Raw genomic sequence first — 21,897 nt, 5'->3', positions numbered from 1 at the left:
CTTGGTTCACCTCATTTTAGCGACAGTTTCCAGATATAGGTCAGTCCATTTAAACCTGGCTCCATTTATGGTAATTTATTTCATTATTGGACAAAGTAGTTAGAACCATGAGTAATAATTACTGTGCCTACATTTCTTTTAATACCTTAGCTAAGTAATCCTCACCTCACCCAGTGAGTAAGGTTGGATGAGCACTCTTCCTTCCTCCGGGATGAGGAAACCAGGACAAGGGTCAAGTGGCTTGCTCTAAATTCTACTGTACAAAGAGGCAAGAAGCCAGCTGGAGTGAGAAGCTGGAGGGCCTGATTCTCTGGCTCCCGCCAGCATGCCTAAATCATATGCAGATTAACACCCTATCATTGATCATTACCCAGTGCCAGTTAATACGCAATATTCATTTATATATTTTCATATATATACACATATAGTTGAAATTTCTTTTTAAATTATCTTTTAATTTCTGTAACAGAGAATTGGCCAGTGTCTACTTAGCATCATGTGAAATTAAGTGAGTTAATAGATATTAAAACATCTTGTAAATAAAAGCACACTTTGCCACTCAGTACACTCTTTTCCCTTTCGGTCAAACTAATATTTTCCGATATTCTTGGGTATCCAAACTTTTTTTTGTCTAAGGGAGAAGGAACAACTGAGAACACTCCCATTCTCTGCCTACATCTGCCCACAGGTTGGCTTCCAGTTGTCTTTCCCCGCGGCCCCCCTCCTCACCCCCGCCGCCCCGGCCCGCTCCCCCTGGCTTGCCTCTCCAGTTATTGTATTTGTCGTTTGATGTTAATAAATCCGGGAGTGAGAAAGGTAGAAGGGCCGTGCCTTCCGTGGGGCTGGGAGGGACGCCTCTCCTTCCTCCTCTTTTCTACTCCTTGCCCCATCCGGGCTGGCCCTGGGGGCGGAGGCTGCACCCGCGCTCACCGGGGGGCGCTGTGCCGCCGGCACCGGGCGGCCGGAGGTGAGTCGGCTGGGAGGCGGCAGCTCCCGGTCCTGCCGGCGCTCAGAGGGGCGAATCCCAGGCAGCGAGGTCGCCGCCCCCGCCCCTCGGCCGGCCCCTCCGCCCTCGGGGTAGAGGGGAGTGGCCGGGCGCCTCCAGCCGCAGCGCAGCACTCTGCAGCGGCAGCGCACTCTGCAGCCGGGCGCGCACTGGAGACCCGGCCGCCGCGCGTCTTGGTGGTGTGGGAGCGCGGGCGTGAGGGGCCGGCAGCCGCTGGGAAGCGTCCGCCGGCAGCGTCCGCCAGCAGCGTCTGCCAAGCAACTGCGCGGGAGCCCCGCAGCCTCGCGGAGGGCCCGCGTCCCAGAGCGCGCCGGAGAGGGAGGACGACAAGGAGGCGGAGTGGCGCCCGGCGAGGTAGCGCGAGCGCTTTCCCTCTCTCCCCTGCCCTGCCCGCTCGGTCCTTTGTGCCCGGGGTCCCCGTGGCCCCGCCGCAGCCCGCGGGACACGGGTCAGCGGGGTCTGCGGTCTCTCCTCGGGGCCAGGCGGCGCTGCGGCGAGAACCGCGCACGCTGGAGGTCGGGCAGGGTGGTCGCGACTCCAGGGTGGTCGCGACTCCGCAGTTGCTTCGGGGGCGGGTGGGAGAGTAGAGGGCGCTAAACTAAGTTCTTCTTACTTTGCCCCATCCCCTTCGTACCTGTGGGCAAAGTGGAATCCAGGTCTTCCTGGTGTTCACCCATACCCCTCCATCTCTCTGGCCCACAGCTGTTTCCTGGCCCCCTGGTTCTATGGAAGGACACGGGGTGGCCTCCTCCGGGAAGGAAAGTGGAGGGAGAACAATGGGGCGTCCTGGGGAGTGGGGTTCAGGTGCGGCGTGCCCCGGCGGCGGGGGGAGAAGGGGCCCAGGACCCGACGGGGCATCCTGCGCATGCAGCTGAGCTGTGCTCCTTTGTTCCGCCGCAGCGGAGGGGGCTGCCTTGCGTCTCGTTTCCTGCCCGGGATGGGATTGATTCACGGTCCTAGAGAGGGAAGGGGAGGGGGCGGGGCTGGAATGGAAACCAGGTTAGGAACGGGAGTCCTGGAGGGTTCTTGCTGGGCTGGGGCAGAGGGTTGGGGAGTGGGTGATGTGAGTGCCCTGGAGAGTTGATTACAAACACACAGCATTTTGTCCAAGGGCTTGCTGTGTGGGTTTCTGGAGCTTATTTGTAATGCTTTGTTCAGGCTGCGGCTGAGCGTTTATTGCTTCAAGTTGTGTACTTCCCTGACTTCTAGGCGCTCCCAGTGTTAGTTTGCTGAAATCAAATCTTCTTAATTACAATGGAAGAAGACTTTTTTTTTTTTCGGCTATGAATCAGGGGATTTGTGTGTATGTATGTGCCTGTGGATCCGTGTTTGTAGCTAGTAGATATTGGCTTGAATGGGTAGGAAGCAGATTTTATAGCATTGATTTTGACATAGAATAATTTTCTCCGTTGTAATATAGTAAAACAATTTTCCAGGAATGTTTGGGGGGGAAACCACTAGAAAATTAGACATTGCTAAATAAATGAATCAGATTAGGTAACACTGAATTGAAAAACCCTTTACAGTCTTTCCCAGAAAACACATCATACACACCACCCTTTGGGTTTTCAGTTGAGGAGTCATGACTTCTGTGCTTTCACTCCCCTAATGTGGGTCATCTGGACTAGGAAAGAGAACAGTTGCCACTATGGTGAATGGGAATTATTTTTAGGGGGAGGTAGAATTGAATGTAATGTGTTGGGCATATGTTAAGTGACCCTTTCCTAGATTGGAATCAAGAAGCCCAGGAGGATTGGTTGACCTCGGGAGGGAGCCAGGGTGGATTGAATGATGAGTGTTTTTTGAATGGAGTATTCCAAGCAAAACCGTTTTGGGAGGAGGCTGACATTTCCAGGCATTCATGGTTTGTGCCTATGGGACACTGGTGGAAGGATCCCAAAGCTGGGCTGAAGGTTAGAATTACTCTGGTGATAGTTGAGGAGACATTTAGCTATAGTAGTCTGGCTGAGGCAGGGCTGGGAAATGACCTAGAGCTGCTGCTTTGACAAGTCTGAGGGCCCACCGGTAAACCACCGCATTGGCTATTCATTTTAAGACAACCAAGTTTGAAAGTCTCTTAACCTTAGAAGGTGAGTGAAGAGCTTACTCCTGGGGGAAAAAAATGTCTTGCCCACTAAGTGGTAATGGAAAAGAGCTGTACCAGCTACCATGAGGGTTTGTCTTTTTCTTGGAGGATGTGGTCAGATTTTCAGGCCAGGCTGGAAAGCAGTGGGATTTGTCCTCCAGAGCCATTATGATGTGCAGTTGAGGTGGGATGTTGTCCAACCGTCAAGCTGTTTGTCATTATAACTAACACACTGCCTGGCAAAACATTGTGCCATGGGCAGCGAACAGAGGGAGACTTCCTTCGTTATCGTCTGGCCATTTTGGATTTTTCGTTTATGTTGTGAATTGTTTTGTAAAATATAGCACAATTGGATTCCTCCCAAGTACTCATTGGAATATACATTAACAAAATACAAAGCATAAGATTACTGCTACCAAAGACACGGATGGGGAAGCCTCTGAAATAGTTGGTCTCTGGCTGCAGGCCGTCCGATGGATTCCCCATGTGTGATGAGGCTGGCTGCAAGCTGCACCCTCTTCACGGGATGGGATGAATCATCACTTTGTCAAGCCTGGAGTTAAAGACTGACTCTCCCTGGTTGCTTCGCGGTTGTGCAAAGCAACGAGGAGCTTCCGACAACAGTGGGGAAGGAGTGGGGTGTAGGGGTGGGCCAAGAGGGGAATCCTCAGAACGTAGGATGTTAAAGGTTTTTAACATTTGTCCTCCTCTTGGGCAGATTCTTCTCTCGTCCCCCTCCCTTCCGCTATTTTCAATAGCTGGACCTTTGGATTCTAATTAAACAGCCTAATAGTTAAAACTGTCATTAGTATTTACTGTGTGAAAAGGATTTTACACACATTATTAATCCTCACAACAACTTGGTAAAGTGGGTATTATCTCCATTTTACAGTTGAAACTGAGGCCTAGGGAGTTTGGTAACTTGCCTAGTTGTGTAGGTAACTAGTAAGGGGTAGAGGTGAGATTTGAATTCCAATCTCTGATTCCAAGGCCCACACTGTATGGTATGATATCTTTTAATAATAGGAATGACAGCAGTTTGATTATGTGATTAGCCCTTTGCAGATTGCAAATCCCTTTCACATATTATCATAATTGATCCTTTCAAAAATTACTGTGAGATAGGTTTGGAAGGCTAGATTAGTGACATCGCAACTTTTCGAACTGTATTGTTCAAAAGCTTTGCTGTTTGATGGCCTGTGTGAATAAACTTTAAGTGAATGAAACTTTAAAAAGTTAGGCTGCCAATGTTTAAAAATAAGTTTTTCTGTGGGGGGGAAGGGGCATTTAAAAGTGGTGGAATGGAGTAGACTTATAGTCATTTGATATTTATTGAAACCTATTTTAGCCCTTTTTATCTCTCAGCCTTTATTAGAACACTGCACTTTGCTTCTTTACTGAGACCCAATGCCAGAGTGTCTTTTTAGAAGAGGAATAAGGAGGGAAGGAATGTGATTATAAAGAGGAAGTGGGACATCAGAATTGGAGTCATACACAGCAGCAGGCCGTAGATTTTCCCAGCACATGCTTTTTGTCCTGGCAGTCGCCTTTTACAGAAGACATTCTTCCTTAGGGAAGTGTCAAGGGTCTTTCTTTACAATATCCTCTGAGATCATCACATTTCTGAGCTCTGTGGGAACACACATTCCACAGGATTTCTGTGCTCATCTTTTCCCCACAGGGGAAGTGAGCAAGCTTAGGCATCCACGTGAAAGTGGAATGGAAGTGGTATCCGTCCTTGGGGTGGAATGGTGCCAGGCAGGAGTCTCCTGACCTTGACCCAGGGGTGACCGCCGAGTGCAGAAGCAGAGTGGATTCGAACACTTGGCGTCATCGATTATTTATGGATTTCTCAGAATGCTCCCGGGCAAATGGAAAAGTCAATATTGGTTTTTTTTTGTTCCTAAGATAAGACTATGAAGACTGAAGTTTCTACCTTTACTTTTTAATTATTTCAAGCTAAGACATCATTTGGGGTCTTCAGAGACCGTAGTATAGGTGCAGTAACTTTTGTCTCCTGAGGCCATTAGATTCTCATCCATTGGATATTTAGAGGGGATGCACACACGTGGTCTGCTGAGTTCTAACAGGGAGCACTTTCCAACTTACCAGCTGAGAAGGATGAAGGATGCTCTTATAACCTGTCGTAGGTTTCCTTTCAGTTGCCAGTGCCTTCATCAATTTGTATTGTATTAAGCACACAGTTGATGCAAGGCTATGCATGAAAAAGCAGCAAAGGAAATCCATTGTGTATCAAAGGATGTAGCAGGGCAGCACAGTGTGCCCAGAGAGTGGATGTTGGTGAGATGACTGTGACAGCCGTGGTGACCAAGGCCACGCCAACACATGCTAGTGAGACAAAAGCATGAGGGTGGGAGGAACCCAAACAATGCCTGTCCCTTCTTTGTCCTTGGTTTTATTTCCCCCAGCCTCTGATGGTGCCAAAGGGGTCGGGTCTCTGAACACCTGCCTCTGAAGGCTGGATTGGTTGGGATGTTAGGAAGCCTTTTTCTGGTGAGTTCGTTGCCCGAGGAGAGAGGAGAGGATCCTTTTTTGGACCCTGAGGGTGTATGAAGTACCATTCCATGGGAGAAGGTGTTGAATTACATGGTCGGCCCTGGTGTCCAGCAAATCCTTGGTGTCCTCCTGCTTTCTTCCCTCCCCACCTGCCAGCGTCCCAACCTTCCTCATCCTGGTTCAGCATGGCTGTTGATTCAACCCCACTAAGGCTGTTCATAGACTTCAGGCATATTTGCATAGTGGACAAGAAATGCCAAGTCCCCAAAGAATTATATTTTGTTACATGACATTCATGCTGCTGTCATTAAGTAGTGGGTGCTGCGCTGTGTCAGGCTGCGTCCTGGGTACCCTCCATAGCATGTTTCATTTAATCCTCATTGGTCTCCTTCAGTAGATGTCTGTAGTTGGGAGAGTTGGGTAACGTGCCCAGGGCTAGTAGAGATCAAGCCCAAGACTGTGTGCTTTACAGAACAACGTGCTGCCTCGTGGGACAGTGTTCTTGGAAGCTCAGGGCCACTGTAAGGAGTGAGTTTTACAGAGTTAGAGAGTGAGCCCACCCTGACAGTCTCTCTCTTCCTTTGTCCCGTGGGGTCAGGGTTCCTGCGTGTGTCCTTGGTTGGACCAGGGCTGAGGATCTGGTTCAGATGCTTCTGAGTTGCTCTTTTTTTTTTCTGGGTCTTGTGCTTGGCAACCCTGCATTATTCTCCTCCCCCAGGTGAGGGGGACTTGGTGAAACAAGATTCAACCTGCCGGTGAGAGACCAAGGAGCCAGCCCTTCCTGGTTGTCTTTCTCACCCTCTCCTGGTCACTGCCTTCTCTGTGGGAATCTGCTTGCCTTCTGGGGATTTTCAGGGGGTTTGTCTGATCTCTGGTCTCCAGTCTTTTCAAGCACAGTATGCTGCTGGGCATCCAGTCAGAGCTCAGGGTCTGATGCATGTGGATGCATTGCAGAGCTGGAACTTAGGGGATAAGACTTTGGACAAGGCAAGGAAGAAAAGAATTGGTATAGAATTTATACTCGTCCAAGATAGGCAGTTTTTGAAATTGAGGTCTGGAGATAAGTGAAAATTGACATTCTTCCTTTGCTTATCAGATAAACAGCAACGCTGAGCTTCTAAAAATACCAGGTGCCTGGCTTTCCTAGATAGCTTGGAGAGGCAGGAGGAGACCAGGTCTCTGCTTTCCAGGGCCTTTCTGATCAATCCTGCGTGGACTCAAGATGCTTTGAAGTTACACAGATGGCTTCATTTTGCTGTGTTAAAATGAAAATACAATTCAAAATTGTACAAGTTTTTAAACTCGTAAAAAAAAAAAAAAGAATTCAGCATCCTTGAAGACACATTAGAAAATTACATTGAAAGGACAGTGGAACGGACCAGGTTCTTCGTTGTCGGTTTCATTATCGTGTGTGTGCATATTATTTGCCTGCTCATTTTCACTGGTTTTGTGGAAGCATTTTCTGCACACTTCAACCAAAAAATTAAAAACAAACCAAAAACCTTGATTGAAAAACTCCTGCTGGCCCCACTTACTGTTGCCACTGTGTACCTTCTCTCTCCCTCAGTGCTGCTTCCTTTTACATTCTATATTATTAGACTCTGAAGCGCTATTTGCAATGTTCAGATTGCAAATAGGCCCAGTTCCTAGCTGCTCCTTCTTTCCTTTGAAAGGGCTTCAAAGGGATCATCACTATTTTATTCATTTTAGAGTCCCTGCCTAAATGCTTTTAGGAAAAGTTTAATTTTTATAAACATTGGGCCTAGGCCAATTTGCATGGCTCATTTTTTTTGCAGTCCTCATGCAGTCTGCTTACAGTTGTAATAAGTTGACTATAGTTTTGATTTACCCCTGATGTGGTGAGCTGTCTAGCAAAGAGTTCTCACTTGCTTGAACTCTTCAGGGTGTTGAGAGGTATTCATAAAAATATATGAACTGCCACATTGGGTCAGATTCAGGAATCTGCTTTCAGCAGATACAGAATACTAAGTATTCTGTGACATTGGAGGAGGGGGCTGGAGTTAGACTTTACAGCTTTAGTAGGTTTGGGGGCTCTCTCTTCAACATCTATAATTGCATAATCTCTTAAAAACCTCTCATCCATATATTTAAACTCATATATTCAGATTCTTGAATTGTTTATTTGTATCCTATATTTAAACATTTCACACCTCCTTTAAAGGTAGAACTTGACTGTATTGGTATTTTGACTTCAAATGTTTAATTTTTGGAAAGGTAGAGTGATGAAGTTGAAAGGGCCTTTAGGCCACCACCATAACCACTTACTTGTATCTGAGAACTGCTCAGGCTCAAAAGGTTAACCAGGGTCAGATCTGGCACTGGACTCCAAGGCTTTTAACTTCTTGCTCAGTTTTCTTTCTAGGGGAATATCTCACTGTGTCTCCAAACCCATCAAAATCCTCGCTTAGTGCCCATTACCTGATAGTTTATCGTCTTTGACGTAACTGTGCTAATAGCATTCTTATCATCATCTTGACTTTGGATTTCAGAAGCATCACCAACTTCTGTATTTTCTGTGACTCTTACATCCATCTAATCAGTTACAGTGTTTGGTTGATTGTTGCCTTTTATTTTCAAATCCTTAAACCTCTATTCTGGTTCAGACCTTTAAAAGGCTGGTTTTACTAGAATACAGCATTTCCCAAAGTGGGTTGTTCCATGAAAAGTTTGTAAATGTTACTGTAAAAAAGCGTTCCTTGGGCAAGTAGGTGTTGGTTAAACAACACTTTAAACAAGTTTCTTTAAATAAACTTAAAAAAATAAGTTTCTTCTTTACAGAAGGCCTTATCACGGACTTTTATTTGTGACCGTGCACTGTGGATCTCCAAGAGGGAGATAGGGTATGCACATGTCCCAGCTTACGTGACCGGTGTCCCACTTTTTGGCAGGTCATTGTGTAGATAACACTGCTGTAGTCACTTCATTGTACCGTTTGTAGATCCATCACTGTCTGGCTTTCTATGGGAATATGTGTTCTCTGTGAGCCATGCTTGGTTCTCTCTCAAACATGTCTTCTGCTTTTTTACCTTATTTTTTTCCTGGATCTTTCCTTTGTCCTGGAAGCCCCTCTCTACCTGTTAGCCCTACACATCTCTCACAACCCAGCTTTTCTGAACTTGTAGCATTTACTGTTTCACCACTTAAAATGGAGAAAATATTTGAAAGAGTCAAAACATTGAAAGTAACATTGCATGCCCATAATAGTTAACTTACTGGAATTCACACAAAATGCCGTTTTCCATATTTGTGTCAGTTGATGAGTCAAACGCACATCACGTTCTTCTCGCTCCCTCCACACAGGTTAACTTGCACATATATTCTCCAAGCATGTGGCTTGTTTGTTTTTCAAAAATTTTGTGTTATTGGAATTGCACTCAGTTCATATAAAAATTTAGAGAGAATTGAGATCTTTATGGTCTCATGGCTTCCGGTCTGCAACCTGATATACCTCTCTGTTGATTTAGGTCTTTTATGTCCTTCAATGAAATTTTACAATTTTACGTGTAAAAACTCTTTCACATCTTCTGTTAGACTTGTGCCATGGTGCTTTATGGTTTTTATGGTCATTGTGAGCGGAATTGTTTAACACATTTCTGATTGGTGTTGCTGGTATACAAGAATGGGATTGATTTTGTATTTGTTTATTGATGGGTTCTTTTTTTTTTTTTTTTTTTCTTTTGCGGTACGCGGGCCTTTCACCGTTGTGGCCTCTCCCGCTGCAGAGCACAGGCCCCGGACGCACAGGCTCAGCGGCCATGGCTCACGGGCCCAGCCGCTCTGCGACATGTGGGATCTTCCCGGACCGGGGCACAAACCCGTGTCCCCTGCATCAGCAGGCGGACTCTCAATCACTGCGCCACCAGGGAAGCCCCGATGGGTTCTTGATTGATCACATTTCAACTTGTGTTTGCTATAGGAGCCTGGAGTCGGGTGGCATTTCTAATAGAGCATGAAATAACAAACCTGTAATGGAAATGTCATAACTCACTGTAATTTAAAAATTATATATGCTACTTTTAGAAGTAAGGGGAGGGGGTATTTTTTGTTTCTTTAATGCATTCATGTATTCAGTCATCAAATGTTGGGGTGCCTAGTGTGTGCCAGGCACTGTACTAGGCACTGAGTCTTTAATGGTGAGCAGAGCAATTGTGTTTCTGTCTTCATGGAATGTGAGGGGAGAGAGACATTGCGGAAGTGAACATAGATATTTATGACATATTTATGAATTGTGATATTTGCTATGAAGGGAAAGGACAGGATACTGTGAGAATAAGAAAGATGGGGAGGGGAGACTTTGGATTGGGGGTAGAGGGAGAGCCTGTCTGAGGAAACAGGCATTCATGCAGCTGCCTGAAGGGTGAGTTGGTATTGCTGCAGGAAGGGAAGGATGGTAGAGCTTTCCAGGCACTGAAGAACGGGCCCAGAAGCCCTGGGGTGCAGTTCTGCTCTTAATGATAGACTGATGGAAATTTTAGTAATTAATGACTTAAAAAGTGGTACTTCTTAGTAAATCATCATAATAGTGGTATTTAGTAGTGTTTAAGTATGGTGACATGAAAATGTTTATTTTTGGCCAGTATGTTCCCCTTCCTCCTCAAAGGAAACTGCCCAAGTAAAGAGCGTGCTGCCTCTGTGACGGGGCCTGAGTGGGGCTACTGCCCATCCCCCAACCCTCCCTCTACCCCTTGAGAGCTGCCATTGCCCTGAGCACTGGTGGCTGCCGGGCACACCAACGTCCTGGGTTCTGTACTGTTGGACTGGGTCTTGCTCTGAGGTCTGGAGAAGCCCTTTCTCTCCTCCTGGGAGGACTCTTGAGCAGGGCCACCTTTGGCCCTTTCAGTGTCTCAGCCCTCTCTCTCCCCTTTCCCTCTGGCACCTTCTCTAGAGACACACTGAGGGCTCTGATGTGAAAAGGGTGGGGTGGGAGGAGGGGTCTGGTCTGAGTTATGCACACCTCATTCCACCTAGAATCACTGCGCATTGGTCATCGAGGCTTTGCACCTGGGGCAAGCGCATCAGAGCCTGGTTCTCTTACGTGGCAGTGAGTCCTCGCTTGGTGGGGAGCAGTGTGGTGCAATGGGGATGGGCTGCGCTCTGGGGAGAGTATTGGGTTCGAAACCTGACTCTGTTTAGCAGCCTGTGTCCTTGGCCACATAGCTTAATCTGTCTCTGCCTCCGTTTTCTCACCTGCAGTATTTGGGTAATAGTAGAGCCTTCTTCCTTGGATTGTAATAAGGATTAAATGGGTAAACACACGTATGTCCATAGAATAAATAGTGTCAGGCACAGAGCAAGCGCGCAGTATAAATGTTAGTTGCTACTCCTCAGTCTTTTCTGAAAATGGATTCCTGGAGTTCTTCCTCCTCTTCCCCCACCAGATATTCAGATCTGTTTGATTCCAAGCAGTGCATATAATTTGTGATTTGATACGGGGCTCTAGTTTCTCCTCTGAAAAATATATAGGAAGAAAGATGGCAAAGAAACCAAAATGTTAACAGTGATTGTGTTAGTGTAGTAGATAGGGATGACTTACTTTTACAACCCTCGTTATTTTCTGCATTTTCTGTAATCTGGTTATGTTACCTCTGAACTAATAACAATACAAAAAAATCTTATGAAAAAGCTCAGGCTGCAGTTGCCTAAGCGGTTTACTAAAGTGGAGCCGAAGAGGGTGGCACGCCTGGGGTCTGCCTGCTCTGATTGTATTCGCAGGTGGAGTAGTTTCCCATTTATGCTTATAGTTGCAGGAACGCAACAGTATTTAAAAGTCTTCAGCAGAAGTATCCCAGGAAGTTAGAAGATGGGGATGTGGATCCTTGTGAAACTCTTCTTTCTTTGAATGTTACTTTTTCTGTCATTATTTTCCCTTTTCTGTCTCCTGCTCTGCTCCCTGAGAGTGCCTCTGGCCATCTGTCACTCTGTTTGGTCCGCTCTTACTCCCCTCCCCTTGAAAACCACTCCTTTCAATACCCCATCTTTCTCCTTTACTTGCTTGTCACATGGAAATGATGCACACATTTCTGCAATTCCAAGTAAAGACCAAATTTTATTTCTTATTTTTAATTGTAAAAATAAATGTAACTTTTCACCCTCAAAAATCTACATTAAGTTGCCTTTTGTTTACTCATACCTAGAATTAATTAATTAACTTACTAACTCACTGAAGTCTGGGGGAGTCTGTGATTTCCTAAAAGCACCAAGAATCTTGGGGGACTTGGGAGACTAAAAGGAAGGGGAGATTGAGGGGATGCTGAAGTTGAATTTTTTCTCTTATTTTGCTGAGGGTCATCTGTGTGGCTACCATTTAGTTATGTCTCAGAATTTTTAAAGTTTTCCAAACTGAAAGAACCGAATTCTGGAAAATTACCAAAATACATTTTTTAGAAAGAGAACTTTGCCAAATTTGACACATTTCCTTAAAAGCCCATTGATTTCAATGACTTTTTATAAAGTTCAGTGAGCTTTCCAGTTTTCCTTTCATGTGCCTCTTCTTGAATAATTGTGAGTGGAGAAATGGGCTTTCCTGCCAAGTTTGTTTTATCTACAGGAATTTATTTTTAATCAGTGGCTTTCTGTAAGTATCTCAAAATTATACCAACGTGGATTTCAAAGAAAGTATGACAGCATGTTGCTACTCAACAGGAATAGCTATTTACTTGAGAAATGTTGCTAATTTCAGTGAGATTTCACAGTTGAATGTAAAATCTAGTAGAGGGGATTTAAATTAAGGGATACCTTCCTGTACCTTATTCCATAGTTTGTAGTGTTCTTCATCTCCAACCACAAATGCCTAATTTGAACATAAATATTTATGTGCATTCTTTCTCTGCTGTAAGGAAGTCTAGTTTAGTTAGGGTAAAATCTGGATTTATAGGATGGGTATAACTAGGATTTAGTATTCACTATTCAAAAGGATTCATCAGCGGAGTACTTTAAATTAGAAGCAGCATGTATACCACTATTGAGTAAGGCAGCAGTTGTAAAAGGTCTGTATTATCACAGGCCCACTAGGTACAGACGTGATCTTGCATCTTGTCTGTTTCACTTCATATACCCCACCCAGTACACGGAGGAAGAGAAATCTGTTGGGTTTAGCTGACACGTGCGTGCCACAGGTGTTGAGAAATAATGGTAAAACTGTCAGCCCAACCTTAATACTTGCTGTTTGTTGCAACTGAAAAAAGAAACAGAAAAGTATAGGTAAACTGCTACAGGAAACATGTGCCATTTTACATCCTTCGGGGTGACCTGTTTCGTGTCTCATGGACTCTGGGATGGAAGAGTTGACAAGTTCTCTCCTTGGATGGGAAAGTGCCCCTTCCTTACCTGGCAGTCAGCGAGCCTGTCAGACCCTGGGTGCAGCGGGGGCTTCCCCTCCTGTGATCCCGCTTCCAGCTTTGCACTTGCCCTCTTGGCAGCAGCTCGCGTGTGGTGATCTTTTCTTACGAGAACAGTTAATGACCATGGCAGATGCTGGGAGCCCACTTCTGCAGTGTGGCAGCTGTTTATGTGTCCAGTTGGACTTCTTGAAAGAATTAATTTTTAGGATCTCACGCTGAGGGCTACACGTATAATAGGATTTAGGGGGGAACGTTATTTTGTGGGAGTTAGTTTTGGATGTTGCAACAGATGTAACGTGAAGGTAGCATGGCAGCTGAAGGGAATCCTGTAGTAAAATTCCCATTTATCCTGAAACCAGGCAACTCAGAAAGTCCAAGATTACTAACACTCACTTTTGGATATTTTGTACTGAAAAATCATCTTAAGAACAAACATTACAGGAAGTTTGGAAAGTGGAACTAAAAAAGACTCTCCTTGAGTTAACTAACTCTTAAAATATCAACTATGGTCATTTCTGAGTATTCCTTTCCAAGTTTTCTATGTGTATATTTTAGAATGATTGTAATCATAGAGTTCATATATTTTCTGTACTGCTGCGAGTTTCGAGATACATTTTATAGTTGTGTTATTCCACTGAGTACCGTAATTTCCTGAAACACCTCTTTTTTATTGGGCATTTGGGTTGCTTCCACCACTTTGCTGCTGTAAATAATAATACTGTGATGAACAATATTTTTGTGCATATAACCTTTTCTCTATTTTGGGTTATTTTCTGACAGTAGCTGTTGAGAATGAGCTGATTGAGTCCATGATTGTGGTGACTGTTGTGATGTACCCCTCTTTAAGCAGTGGGGTGGATGTAGTGACTGGATTGGAGGGGGCAGGGGAAGTGGTGGTCTGGGATGACTCCCAAGTTTCTGGTCTGTGTGATGTTGGGTATGGTCGTCACAGACAGGCTGAAGAGGGTGGGTTCCATCTGGGATGTGGGACCTCCAGGCAGAGAGGGAGGATCAGCAGACGCTGGGACTCAGGGACAAACCAGGGCCTGAGGTCTGGATGGAGGGACTACCAGCATCTTGGTGTGGTCGAAGCTGTGGATGTTGTGAGGATCACTTAGAGGGTGGAGGGAGAAGCGGGGAAGGTGGGTGATAGAAGTCTGGGAGACATTATTTTGTAGTGGAGGAAGGAGAAGCCACTAAGGAGAATAAGGAGTGGTGGGGTGGGAAGTGAAGAGCCAGGGAGAAGTGGCCAGAGGGAAGCCAGGGCAGGAGAGAGTTTTAAGGAAGGAGTGCGCGGGCAACAAACAGGTGGTGACATTCTACTAGAAGATGTTTCAGTGGCACATGCCGAGTGAGCTGTGGGTGCTTAGGAAGGGTGGCAACTGTCAAAAGGTAGGCTGTGTCAAAAGCCTAGTGGTGGAGGAAGAGAGAAGTAGCCAGTCTTACCAGGGCTTATAGGACGGTGTATTAGTCTGCGTGGGCTGCCGTGACAAAATGCCAAGACTGGGTATCGTAAGCAACAGAAATACATTTGCTCACCATTCTGGAGTCTGGAAGTCCAAGATCAAGGTGTCAGCAGGTTTGGTTTCTTTGAGGCCTCTCTCCTTGGCTTGCAGATGGCCACCTTCTCACTGGGCCTCGTATGCACATCCCTCAGTCTGTGTTGGCTGTGTCCCTGTCTTCTCTTTTTATAAGGACACCAGTCATGTTGAATTAGGGCCCACCCTTATGGCCTCATTTTAACTTAATCACCTCTTTTTTTTTTTGCGGTACGTGGGCCTCTCACTGTTGTAGCCTCCCCCGTTGCGGAGCACAGGCTCCGGACACGCAGGCTCAGCGGCCATGGCTCACGGGCCCAGCCGCTCCACGGCATGTGGGATCCTCCCGGACCTGGGCACGAACCCGCGTCCCCTGCATCGGCAGGCGGACTCTCAACCACTGTGCCACCAGGGAAGCCCACCTTAATCACCTCTTTAAAGGCCCTATTTCCAAGTACAGCCCCATTCTGAGGTACTGGGGGTTAGGACTTCAACATATGAATTTGGGGAGGGGGTGACACAGTTCAGCTCCTAACAGATGGATTCTAGGCCTGATGACACGCTTATCCTTTCTCCTTCCTCCGTTCCTCCCCCCAACACCCCCTGCCCCCCCCCCCAAACACACACACACACACACACACACACACACTGTTGACCCTCTGCTGCTCCTCATCATACTCTTGTCTCTTGGCTTTGGTGACCCGTGCTGTGGTCTCATCTCCCCCTGGTCCCTTGGTGTCCAGGTTCTGTAGGGTTTGGGCCTTGGCTTTCCTCTCCTGCTAGAATCAAGTTCATTGACTTGTCTTCAACTCCTTCTCAACTATAACTCAGTCTCAGGTAGCAAAGTATTAATTCTCTCAGGTACAAAAGTTGTGTCAGGTTAACCCTGTAGTAAATTTTATTTGATGATAAGACTAAACCATTTTGTAATCTTGTCCTCGTGGCTGCTTATTTCACAGTTTAAAAAAGACAAAACAAAACAGTGGGAACATTGATTTAGGTCAAGGTTCAGTCAAAATTTATATTTGAGTTTATCTCATGTTTTACAAATTAATATTGTTGTTGTTGTTTTATCCCCTTGAGTTTGGTTTTGGATTCCTTTTTTTCCCAAGAGCCTATCTTGGTTAAAATAAGACTGAGTGGGTAGCTATCCCAGTAGTGCCTGGGGGCAGAATTATTTGGGTAGGTATGGTATTACTGCCTTTTTTCCTTCAGATGTGGCTTTTCTTTTTTTCTTTTTTTTGGAATTAAAACTATATAGAAGTTAAGATTATCCTATTTGATGCTGAGGAGGGAGGCTTTACATGCATGGTGTTGATGAGGGAGTTGGGGTCAAATTGTGGGTATATGTTATTTAAACTGTGGTTGGTTGCACTGGGGTTTCTGGTGTACATGTGTTTACATGGTGTTTCTCTCAATAGTCTGTTGAAATATATCAGTATGATTTCTACATAAAAGTTCATATTTTTATTGAAAAGGCTGACTATCAGATTTCTAAAAAGCATATAAATTACGGATAGATTTACTGTTAGGCCACCTAAAATAGCACCCAGATTTTGCTGGGCAACCTTGAGAGGAAGATTTATCTCTGTCGACAGTTTTAAAAGAAGTATATAATTTTAAAGTATGAAACTCAAATTTAGTTTTTAATAGTAACTTATGTGTTGATTCTTTCTATCTTTAAGAGGCAGGTTATTGGAATGAGATGTGACCTTGTACTCTTGACTCTATGTCTGGTTGTGGGTTTGAAGTGTTATTTTTGTGCTTTCTTAAATGACTTAGGCACTTCTGACTGTACATTTGGGAGAGAATAAATACGGTAGTTGGATATGGTTTTGAAAAACCAACCAGATTTTTAACCTAGTAATATGATAGTACTGTTCATTCTTATAATTGTCTAGAGGCTCATGGCTTTAGAAAACTCTGTGAGCTCTTAGGGACCTCCAGATTTGCTGGATTAGTGGGTGTTCTTTTCTTTTGTCAAATATATCGACTGATGCCCATGACACAGTAAATGCCCAAAGTCAGAGGGTCACCCTGTAGTGTGCTCTTGAGTTTTTGTTCCTACCAGTCTATGCTTATGTGGACTCAACTGTGTTTATTCCCAAGCCTTGTTTATGCCAATTGTACTTATTATTAGATTTAATATAATGATTTAAAATATATGTGCAAAAAGAATTGTTTCTATGAAAATTCATTTGAGTGTTTTGTAAACCACCTAATAAGTTTCTAAAAATGATGACAGCTGATTTAGGAGTAACTGAAATAACTAAAGGATTTGGAGGATCGTAAAATAAAAGTATTCCCACTAATATTGTTAGTCATTCAGGATAGGTAGATTAATTTGTGATTATGTAAAACCTGGGAATCTTAGTGACTCAAACGATAATGCACACTCACACTGGGTGGCCATTGTAGGTCAGGTGGGGGTCTGCCCCATGTTGCCCTCGTCCTCACTCCAGCACATAGTCTGATGGAGCTGTGCCCTCTGGAACATTGCTGATCCCTGTGGCAGAGGGAAGGGTGGACCTTTATGGCCATACGCCTGAATTCAGCAATTCAGGGATAGATGGTCTTCCCACAGAGGGATTATCGAGCATTTGTCAGGAGTAGTGCAGTCCACCCCACACTGCGTCCCAGCTGTCTTTACAGCCTCACTCTTCTTTAAAGAAATTAGACTGGGAGGATGAGGCCATGAGGATGTTTTACAAGAGACCACTGGGTACTACAGTCAGTGGACATACACTCAAAAGGCCTCAGCACTACAGAAAAAGATTGGAAAATAAATATATATTTTTATAGGATTTATTTAAAATAATAGGTTTAGGTATGTATCATTTACTTATGACTTCCAACGTTAACTGACCTTTAAAAAAAAAACAAGCAGCCAAACTGTCAGTCATTAGGCATTTGGATGAGAGAGGCTCTACATGAGTCTTAAATCCTCCTCTCTCTCTTGTGCCCTCCACCAAATTCGTTTCCCACCTTTTGTGATAGATTTGTCTGTTAGTTCTCTTGCACTTATTTCATTTCTATTAGTTCTACTCTCCTTCTTATTCCTGAACTTCTAGATTCGTGCCCCAACTGAATTCCCTACTGCTAGCTTGTACAGTGCATTTATGCAAATAGAAAAAGGTGTCCTTTAGGGCAAACACAGTCCCTCGGGAGCTTGACTTGAGGTCAGTCCCCATATTCCCTCTTGGCTGGCCCATTTTTATGCAGTGCACAAACTGAACAACTGTGCAGAGCAATCCTACTCCCTGCTTCTAGTCACTCTCCCAACTAATTCAGACTATTCCCTGATCAAATCTCCTTAAAATTTTTGTTGTCCCTATGCCAGCTCAAAAATTTTTGATGACTCCCAATCATCTATAATGGCTGTCCTCAACTTTATTTTCCATCAGACCATCACCAGTGACTGGATCATACTTGTTGCCTTCTGGATGCACTGATGTCAGTAATGACAGCAGTGTAGACATATGAGGCAGGCTGTGTGATGCTTCCCTCTCCTCTCCCACCCATTCCCACCCCCTCAGCCCGCACTCTCAGACTTGCCTCAGCTTACCTTTCCTTCCAGCTTCATGGCCCAGCAGGGCACGACACCAGCTGTCTTCTGCTGCCATTCTGTCTAGACACCATCTTCTGAATATGTCTTGTACCTCTTGCTTTCAAGTTCTTTTCCGCTTAATCACATCCTACTCATCCTCAAAAAGGACCCTCAAGGTCAAGTTTCACCTCTTCAGCCATCCTTCTCTAATCCTCCAAGACCATGATAATAGTTCACCTCTAAACATAGATGGTAGGCTCTATCTTCTTCTTTTTGTGGTGAATCATCTGCCCTATGTGAGCACTTGTTTTATCAGTTATATTGCTCTTAAGAATTTTTTTCCCCAACTAGCTTGCTAACGACTGGGGAGCAGTTGATGTGTCTCTAATTCTTTCTTCTCCCAGTGCCTATGCATCCTAGGTGCATAGGTCAGAGCAGTAGGCTGTGCCTGGTTAATCATATAATTCAGTTCTGGATGGAAGCTGACGCTGCTTCTTCCTACCCACAGGATATTGACCTACTTTTCCCTCCTTATCTGTTTGCAAAATATTTGTTGAACGTGGTGCGTTCTCCCGGTCACAATGAATGTTTGTCTCTCCCTTTCATATGTACTAAATGCTAAAGTGCTAGTTAAATCAGTGGAAAAAAACAATGGAGAAGAAAAGTTGGTAAGTAGTTTTAATTTCTAAACCTTATAATTATGTCATTTAAAGAGAATGCTCTGTAGTTTTTATTATCTATCTACCTACCTACCTATTGAGAGACATGATTAAGGGTAGAGTGTAAATTTTAAGCTTTTAGGCCGTTTGATTTGATGCTTTACAATATAACAATGTGGTATTTTGAAAATCTTTTTTTCATAAATTACTTGTAGAAGGAAATGAACTTTTCTTAATCAGCCATATACAATGTAGTTCACTATTACATATTTATTTCTTACCTAAACTTCCGTTGGGAAAAATTTATTGTATGGTTCTATACTTGGTCAATCTGGTTAACAATTGATTTTTGTATAGCTTTACAGGTTAAGTGCGTGCTCTATTCCAGGAAAAAATATGTGTGTATGTGTTGGGGGGCATTTGTATGTATGTATCCTTATGTAAATATATGAAATAATTGCTGCATCCTACAGAACTTTTGGAAATTAACAGAACTATTATTAAAATTTAGTTAACATTTATCAATTTAAATTTAGTAAACATAGATTTTGTTAAACATTTTAATTTGTGACTTAAAAAGGGTTATTTAGTTATGGCATGTCTTGTAAGTTGCTTTGCTGAATTGAGTATTTTTTTAGTTCTTCATAAGTACTTTAGAATGTGTTTAGAGATATGGAAAAATTATGGTGCTTTAAATTCCAAATGAGAAAAACTAGAAAAAAATTAACCAAGAAAATACTTCCAAATTCGAATCTGATTGCTGATTTTAATCAACTTAGGTGAAGTAACCCACTGCAATTTAGCTATTTTTTCTAAAAATTCTTTTTCAGTGACAAAGTTGTTTTGCTTTCTCAATTTACATTATCAGTGTCATTTTGGTAACATCTGAGCTATTTTTGTTTGATCGATTCTGAACTAATAAACATTCATGAAGCCCTAACGTAAATAAATAAACATCTCTCTCTTTGATTACGTAGTGTATTAGACTTTATTTTAGTGGATAACTGCTTGAGGAAGCTTCTGAATTTTTATTATTCCAAAAATACTTTTTCTTACCCACAAGCACAGAGGCATTACTGAAGATGTACTGTTGAGTGATGCACATTTTTCTTTTACTATATAGGTTTCTTTTTAAAAATTTTTATTGGAGTATAGTTGATTTTATATAGGTTTTTAAATTTGTAATTTTAGATCCCTTTTTGCTTTCTTAACTAGATGTATTTGTTAAAAAAGCCAGTGCTGTTTTGCAGCTAACCATGTAGTTGTAAACATAGAGAGAACACATTCACGTGTACCTTGATGCCTTTGCTGATGGTGATGCTGTTGATTTTGTGCATTTCCTTCTGTGCTGTGTATGGTTAGACCCTTAATACATTTTTTTTGCTGGTGAGGTCAGAATAAAGAGAGCTGCTTTCCTTTACCTCTGTGTAGATGTCACTGGGAAAGTTTCTTGTGGACTGGCATTTTTGGTTTTTAACATTCTTTGTAACCAGACCCAGGATGCTTGCGCACCCCAAAATGAAGGAAGTCAGTCTTTCCAGAGTTGAGGTTTTTTTGGTTGAATCAGTAGTGATGGAAGCTGGGATAGGATCTTAGGAGATGATGTATTCGACCCCTTTGTGGGGAAACTGAGGCTCAGAGTTGACAGTGTGCCTAGGATCACACTGTGTGCTAGCTGCAGAGCTGAGTCTGCAACATGGAACTTGTGGGTTTTTTTCTGGAGCCACTGTGGTGGTCATTCCAACCTCTGGTCTGTTGCAAAATGCAACAGCTGACATTTCCCGGAGAGATAACTTGCTTCCTTACCCCAAAGAGTACACTAAATTCAATACCTTTCCCTCCATTGTCACTGAAAAGAGCCTGAATGACTGAAAGGTGCCTTTTTAAAAGAAGGTAGTTTTGCTCTGGTGTACCCCAGGCTATTTTATGTGAGAGTCTTTGTTCAGCCAAATGTCTTCAAAAATTGATTTATAGGGACCCCCAAACTGATGGCTACTTGGGTGGCTCCTAGGTGCAATTCACCATACTTTGAATTATAAGGGAACATGTTGAGTGCTTGGATGGTCTGATCAAGTATGAAGAGAGCAGAAAGAATCACTCTACAAGCGATGTAAGCAGGGGGAGGGGGCGAGGACAGGAGGACTTGGGTGAGCGTATTAGCATGTGGGACTAGACTGGGACCCTCTGATTAACAAACCAATTCGTTTGGAAGGAAACTTGGTTTTCCCCAGGTGACTGTATTCTATTTAACGACCACTGGTCGGCTTTGGGATCCGCACACCGGCCAGGAACCAGTCAGCTGTCAGGTGTCCCAGTTACATGTGAGCTGTTTTACGTTCACCTAGGGGCTCCAGGGTGTCAGGTTTGCCAAACTAAACACGTTGGACTTCTTGGAATATTTTTTAATCCGCATGAGGGAACAATTTGAGAGGACTATGGGTTATAATTAGCACATCCCAGGGCAGCTGAGTTTGTGTTTCCGGCTATAACAGTGGTGTATAGTTTTTGGCTACTTTGTCCCACAGGAACTCATAGGCCTTTTCAGACGTTAGCTCATGAGCTCTCGTAACATCCAGTATAGGACAGCATGACCATAGGTTCCCCCTAAAGCCAGGACAGCTTGCCCTACATTCTTGACCTTCTAGGATTTCGGCTGGTGAGGGTACCATGCTGGGGGAGGGGGTGGAGAGGGAGGGCTGGGGGTGGCTTTCAGACCCAGCCTTGGGGGTGGGTGTCATTCTCTGAAGTCGCCCTGCCCTTCAGCGGTTGTTCCTGCCATGACTCTGCAGAGCTTCCTCCAGGAAGTGACGGTGGGGACAGCGATGTTGGCCGCGTTCCTCCTCAGGGTACTGAACTCCATGGGGTGTCTATTTCAAATGAGGCAGTGCTTGAGGTTATTTGCATGGGCACACCTGCCAGAAGACAGCAGGGAAGAGTAGGGGAGCTCATCAGGAGAAATGGGCATTGCGAAGGGAGGGAACTAGCATCTGGTGAGAGCCTCTCGGGAGTCAGGCTTTGCTTTCTCAAAAGAGAAAGTGGGGCTTCCCTGGTGGCGCAGTGGTTGAGAGTCCGCCTGCCGATGCAGGGGACATGGGTTCGTGCCCCGGTCCAGGAAGATCCCACATGCCGCGGAGCGGCTGGACCCGTGAGCCATGGCCGCTGAGCCTGCGCGTCCGGAGCCTG

General features: G+C 44.4%; 1 protein-coding gene across 3 annotated transcripts in view; it reads left to right on the top strand.

Annotated features, from left to right (window-relative positions):
• Nucleotides 1-1,077: 1,077 nt before the first annotated feature.
• The window catches only part of MYO1B (myosin IB), a 185,255-nt gene continuing 164,435 nt past the window's right edge, over nt 1,078-21,897 (top strand). For 2 of the 3 annotated variants that reach the window (XM_060107002.1, XM_060107001.1), the window contains exon 1: nt 1,079-1,360. The gene's annotated coding sequence lies outside the window, so the exon portion shown is untranslated. Of the gene's footprint in view, nt 1,361-21,897 lie in introns of all 3 variants that reach the window. The other variant, XM_060107000.1, reaches the window with a different exon arrangement.

Source organism: Mesoplodon densirostris, chromosome 8 (assembly GCF_025265405.1).
Source record: "Mesoplodon densirostris isolate mMesDen1 chromosome 8, mMesDen1 primary haplotype, whole genome shotgun sequence".
In the NCBI taxonomy this organism is placed as follows: Eukaryota; Metazoa; Chordata; class Mammalia; order Artiodactyla; family Ziphiidae; genus Mesoplodon; species Mesoplodon densirostris.
This window is presented reverse-complemented; position numbering and strand designations above follow the sequence as displayed.